Source organism: Sus scrofa, chromosome 5 (assembly GCF_054392235.1).
Source record: "Sus scrofa isolate SSC_HxYL_T2T_F1_AM1 chromosome 5, Sscrofa_HxYL_maternal_Yorkshire_Landrace_v2.0, whole genome shotgun sequence".
NCBI classification, from domain to species: domain Eukaryota; kingdom Metazoa; phylum Chordata; class Mammalia; order Artiodactyla; family Suidae; genus Sus; species Sus scrofa.
In genome coordinates, this window is record NC_139387.1 from 6,182,403 (window position 1) to 6,188,947 (window position 6,545).

Below are 6,545 nucleotides of genomic sequence, written 5' to 3' on the forward strand. Positions count from 1 at the left end.
ACTAAAAAACAGAGATTTGCCTCTGCGTTACTGCTCACCAGCTATGACCTTGGGCAGCTGCTCACAGACTCGCTGAACTTCAGCCTCCGCAGATGGGAGAAGGTGAGCAGTAATGTCTTGGAAGCACCTGGCACAGTAACTCAGCACCTCCTGGGCCTGAAGTGCCTCACTGAGTGGTCAGCACGGTCAGCTCCAGCACAGAGCTGGGCCTGTTCCTGGGGAACTAGGGAGACTGACTGGCAGCCCTTGCCTTGAAGAAGTCACTTACAGGTGAAAACTTACCTCCTGGATCAACTCTGCATTAGGGAAAAAAAATTTGTTAGGTTTTGTGTTTTTGTGGTAAAGGACACAAAATGTATTAACCGTTTTCAAATGTGTAGTTCAGAGGCATTAAATACATTCACATGGATGTGCAGCCATCACCCCCATCCATCTCTCACCCCCATCCTCCTCCCCCAGCCCCTGGCAACTACCATTCTGTTTTTATGTTTGTTTGTTTTTGTTTCGTTTTTTGCTTTTTAGGGCTGCACCTTCAGCATACGGAAGTTCCCAGCCTAGGGGTCTAATCAGAGCTACAGCTGCCGGCCTACACCACAGCCACAGCAACACGGATCTAAGCTGCATCCTCAGCCTACACCACAGCTCATAGCAATGCCAGATCCCCGACCCACTGAGCAAGGCCAGGGATCGAACCTGTCCTCATGGATACTAGTCGGATTTGTTTCTGCTGAGCTTCGATGGGAACTCCCTCTGTTTTTATGATTTTGACTAATCATGTAAGTAGAATCATGTAGTAATTGTCTTCACTTAGCATAATGTCTTCAAGGTTCACCCATGTGGTATCGTGTGTTCGAATTTCCTTCTTAAGGCTGAATAATAGTCCATTGTGGTCCTCATGATACCCCCACTCACCACTCTGTTTCCACAGTGGCCGTGTCATTCAACAGTCCCATGTGGCTCGTTTATTGGGACATTAAAAGTGGAACGCTTCCACTCTGGGAAGATAGAATGGAAGTACTTATCCCTCCCTGTCCTTTCCACTGAATACAGTCCTGAATATTTTACAGAAAACAAACATAAGACTGAAAGGTGGAGAGGACTGGCTGGGGACCTTGGGACCTACTGAATGGCTGACATTGAGTTCCCAGGTTTTCTTTTGGCTTCATGTATGCCAAGCTGGTGGAGAAGCCGACCCACAAGCCAGAAAACCCAAATGAGGACTGGAAAGGGGAGAGCTTAACAAGACTGAAGGAAAACTGCAGCCCCACCTTTGCAGTGAAGGCAGTTTGGGCTCTAGACTTTCATCCTCCCTATGCTGCATTGGGGGCACCCCAAAACTCTGGGGTGGTGTCAGTGGAGGCCACAAAAGGAGAAGTGGGGCACCCCAGCGTGTCTGAATCTGGGTATTAGCGGAAGTGTAGTGGGATGATGGAGCTCACTGCCCCCAGCAAGAACAGGAGGCACTTGCACCCACACAGGAAGAGGCAGTAATGAAGTAGTGCCTTCTCATGCCTATCAGAGGAGGTCTGTTAAAACTAAAGATTTAAATGAGATCCAGAGTCCTCATAATACCCAAAATGTCCATGTTTCCGTCAAAAATCACTCCTGCCAAAGATCAGGAAAATCTCAACCTAAAGGAGAAAACGTCAACACTGAGATGACAGATGTTAGAGTAATTGACAAAGATTTAAAAGCAGCCGTTGGAAGTTCCTGCTGTGGTGCAGCGGAAACAAATCCGACTAGGAACCATGAGGTTGCAGGTTCAATCCCTGGCCTCGCTCAGTGGGTTAAGGATCTGGTATTGCCATGAGCTGTGGTGTAGGTTGCCAATGCGGCTTGGATCTGGCGTTGCTGTGGCTGTGGCATAGGCTGGCCGCTATAGCTCCAGTTGGACCCCTAATCTGGGAACTTGCATATACCCTGAGTGCAGCCCTAAAAAGCAAAAAAAAAAAAAAAAAAAAAATAGCAGCCGTTAGAGGGAGTTCCCTTGCGCCTCACTGCGTGAAGGGTCTGGCATTGTCATTGGAGCAGCTTGGGTTGTTGCCGTGGTGAAGCCTCAATCCTTGGCCTGGGAACTTCCACATGCTGCAATTGCAGGAAAAAAAAATCTATTATAAAAATATGTCTCAGCAATTATGAAAACACTTGAAACAATTGAAAAAATATAAAGGCTTAGCAAAGACAGAAAATATAAAGAAAAAACAGGAAGGCTTCTACACTTAGAAATGTCAGTAACATTGATAAAAATGTCAATAACAATATACTGTAGTAACTTATGTGTATATATAACATAATTACTAGAACGATTGCTAAAAAAGATAACACACCCCACAGAGTTCCCATTGTGGCTAAGCCGTAACAAACTGACTAGTATCCTTGGGGACCCAGGTTCAAACCCTGGCCTCACTCAGCGGGTTAGGGCTCCTGCATTGCCGTGAACTGTGGTGTAAGCCACAGACTTGGCTCCCATCAGGCATTGCTGTGGCTGTGGCGTAGGCCAGCAGCTACAGCTCCAATTCAACCCCTAGCCTGGGGATTTCCATGTGCTTCGGGTGTGGCCCTAAAAGAAAAGAAAAAAAAAAAAAAAAAAAAAAAGATAACACACCCCAAAACACTATAGATAAAGCAAAATGGAATTCTTTAAAAAATGTCCAAATAACCCACAGGAAAGCTGAAAAAACGAAAAACAGGAGACTTGGGCCCTAACATCAATAAGTGTGTTAAATGCAGATGGGAAGTTCCCAGGTGGCTTAGCAGTTAAGCATTCAGTGTTGTCACTGCTGTGGCTCAAGTTCAACCCTGGCCCAGGAACTTCCGCGTGCCCCAGGCATGGCCATAAATAAGTAAATAAGTAGGTAAGTAAGAGATTGGCAAAGCGGATGAAAAAGCATAACCTAAGTGCATGCAAACTACAAGAAACTCACTTCAAATGTAAGTAGGTTGAGGGGAGTTCCCGTCATGGCACAGTGGAAACGAATCCCACTAGGAACCATGAGGTTGCAGGTTCGATCCCTGGCCTCATTCAGTGGGTTAAAGGATCTGGTGTTGCCGTGAGCTGTGGTGTAGGTCACAGATTCGGCTCAGATCCCGAGTTGCTATGGCTGTGGTGTAAGCCATGGGCTATGGCTCCGATTCGACCCCTAGCCTGGGAACCTCCATATGCTGTGAGTGCGGCCCTAGAAAAGACAAAAACAAACAAAAAACCCCACTAAAAACAGAGCTGCAAAACTGATAGAATTGAAAGAAGAGCAGGGAGTTCCCTTTGTGGCTCAGCGGTTAACAATCCCGAAAAGGAAAAAAACAAGAATAGCAAATCCATACTTACACTGGAAACTTCAACACCCCCCCCCTCTTTTTTTTTTTTTTTCCTGGCCACGCCATGGCAAGTGGAAGTTACTGGGCCAGGGATCAACACTGCAGTTGTCACCTGCACAACAGCTGCCCTGTACAACAGCTGCGGCAGTGTCAGATTCTTAACCCACTGCTCCACAAGGGAGCTTCAACACCCTGCTCTTTTTGTTTGTTTGCTTTTGGTTTTTTGTTTGTTTGTTTTTTGTTTTTTTGGGGTTTTTTTGCTTTTTAGAGCCACACCCAAACATATGGAAGTTCCCAGGCCAGGGGTTGAATGGGAGCTTTATGTAGCTGCAGACCTACATACACCACAGCTCACAGCAACACTGGATCCTTAAACCATTGAGCGAGGCCAGGGATCAAACCCGCATCCTCATGGATACTAGTCAGATTCATTTCCATTGCACCACAGCGAGAACTCCCCTCCTCTCTTAATAATAGGTGGAACTAGACAGAAAACCAGCAAGGATGTAGAAGAACCAAACAATACTATCTCAACCAACAGGATCCTATCAACATAGAATATTTCACCCAACAAAAGACACATTATTTTTAAACATTTATGGAATGTATACCAAGATGGATCCTATCCTGACCTATAAAACAAAAATCAACAAATAAAAAGAATTGAGGAGTTCCCTTATGGCTCAATGGGTTAAAGATCTGGCAGTTGTCACAGCTGTGGCTCTGGTTTCAGCTGTGGCGCAAGTTCGATCCCTGGCCCAGGAACTTACACATGCTGTAGGCTTGGCAAAAAAAAAAAAGGACATTCTCCTCTGTTTCTCTCTTTAACTGTAGAAGGCGCTTTTAGAAATTAATAATTTCTATACCACAGCCACAGCCACGAGGGATCCTTAACCCACTGAGTGAGGCCAGGGATCAAACCTGTGTCCTCATAGGTACTAGTTGGGTTTGTTTCCACTGAGCCACAGCAGGAACTCCGAATTGCTGGATTTTAGATAATTTTTTTTCTTTTCTTTCTTCTTTTTGGTCTTTTGTCTTTTTAGGGCTGTACCCGAGGCATATGGAAGTTCCCAGGCTAGGGGTCTAATTGGAGGTGCAGCTGCCACCCTACACCACAACCACAGCAACTCGGGATCTGAGCCACAGCAACCTACACCATAGCTCATGGCAACACCAGATCCTTAACCCACTGAGCGAGGCCAGGGATTGAACCTGAATCCTCTTGGATACTAGTCGGATACTAGTCAGGTTCCTAACCTGCTGAGCCACAAGAGGAATGCCCAATTTTTCTTTTTTTAAAGACAACCATTATGTGTCACACATCGCAAATTAGTTAACAGGACTTTCATAATATTCAAGAAAAAAAGTATTTGGGACCAAGTGTCTCTCAGTATGGAATTATGCTAGACAGAAACAGTTATGCATCGACTGCTGCTTTAAGCAATAGGACACTTCAGCTGTATGTAATGGTACCTAATCAGGGGAAAAACAGGGGGAAGTTCCTGGGCTAGGGATTGAACCCATGACACAGCAGTGACAACACCAGATTCTTACCTGCTGCGCCAAAAGGGAATTCCTCTCTTAGCTTTTAATAGCATCTCTACATCAGCAGTTCCCACGTGTATTTCCCCAGGTCAGACCTCCCCGTCTCAACATGGTCCACAGTGAAGTCTGGATCTACCCACCCTTTCCTGCTCCAAGCCCATCTTTCCTACATTCTTCCCATCTCAACAAATGACACCATTCTTCTGGCTGTTCAGATATCGAAACCTGGCAGGAGTCCTGTATTTCTCTTTTTTCTCACACTGCATCTCTCACTAAATCCTATTGGAATGATTCAAAGCATACCCAGAATCCGACCACTTCTCATCACCTCCACTGCCACTTCCCTGGTGACCAAGCCATCTTCTTTCCTCTAGATTATTGCGATGGTGTCCTAAGAAATCCTGCTGCTACCCTGGCCATTCCACGGTCTAATTGCAACTCAGCAGCTAAAGCGACTGTTTACACATCACTCCTCTCTCAAGATCCCGCAGCGGTCCCCCATCACACTCACTAGCAATTAAAGTGCTTCTGGGAGTTCCCGTCGTGGCTCAGCGGTTAACGAACCTGACTAGTATTCGTGAGGAGGCGGCTTCCATCCCTGGCCTCGCTCAGTGGATTAAGGATCCAGCGTTCCGTGAGCTGTGGTGTAGGTCACAGATGTGGCTCAGATTCTGCATTGCTGTAGCTGTGGTGTAGGCCGGCAGCTGTAGCTCCAATTCGACCCCTAGCCTGAGAACCTCCATATGCCTCGGTGCAGCCCTAAAAAGACAAAAAATAAAAATAAAGTGCTTCTGGGGGTCTACCCGATCCTCTCTGAGCTTGGCCCACTGTGCTTCCTTCCTGATTCTACCGTGACAGGTAGGCTCCAGTGGTTCTTGCCAGTTCCTTCTGCCCAGGACTCTCTCCAATGAACACCTTGCTCCCTCACCTTCCTCAGTAGCCGCTCAAATGTCGCTTCAGTGAGGTCATCACCTTGTTTTTTGTTCGTTTGTTTTTTGGGCATATGGAAGTTCGCTGGCCAGGGATAGAATCCCAGCGGCACCACTGGGTCCATAACCCACAGCTCCACAGCAGGAACTCCCCTCCTCTAATTTAAAATTACAGCGCTTCTCTTTACCGCACTCCCCATTCCACCTTCGGTTTTCTCTTCAGCACTTTGCATGACACCAGGTACTTTATAGTTTACTTCTTCATGTGTTTATAGTTTCTTTAGAATGTAAACTCTGAGAAGGCTGTTTTTTGGTTTTGGTTTTGGTTTTGAAAGATTTGGGGGTTTTTTGGTTGTGCCTGCTCCCCAGCCAGGAATTGAACCTGAGTCACAGCAGGGATGATGCCGTAACCTTAACTCGCTGAGCCACCAGGGAACTCCCCCGAGTGCATTCACTGTTATTTGTGGAATGGATGAAAGAGTAAATGAAAGTTGAGATCGCACCTTTGAACGGCCCTGGTCTACGCCATTTACTCCCACATTCACGCGCTCACTTTTTCCCAAGCAAATGAAGGTTGGGTCCTGCGAGCACAACCGGCACAACCAGAGGGAGCTGGGACATTGGGGCGGCGTGGGATAGAGGTTTGCACGAGAGGAGGGCCTGAATGGAGAGGGCGGGGCCCCACGCGGCGCCGTCGTCTTGGAAACGGTCCCTCCCACCGCCGAACTACAACTCCCAGGGGCCTCCGCGGCTTCC

The 6,545-nt window shown here is 47.0% G+C and overlaps 1 protein-coding gene across 1 annotated transcript in view; it reads left to right on the forward strand.

The window, feature by feature from the left end:
* CYB5R3 (cytochrome b5 reductase 3) overlaps positions 1 to 3,203 on the forward strand; it is a 58,941-nt gene extending 55,738 nt beyond the window's left edge. Inside the window, exon 9 of the transcript XR_014845298.1 lies at positions 3,170 to 3,203. The gene's annotated coding sequence lies outside the window, so the exon portion shown is untranslated. The remainder of the gene's footprint in view (positions 1 to 3,169) is intronic.
* Positions 3,204 to 6,545: the final 3,342 nt, after the last annotated feature.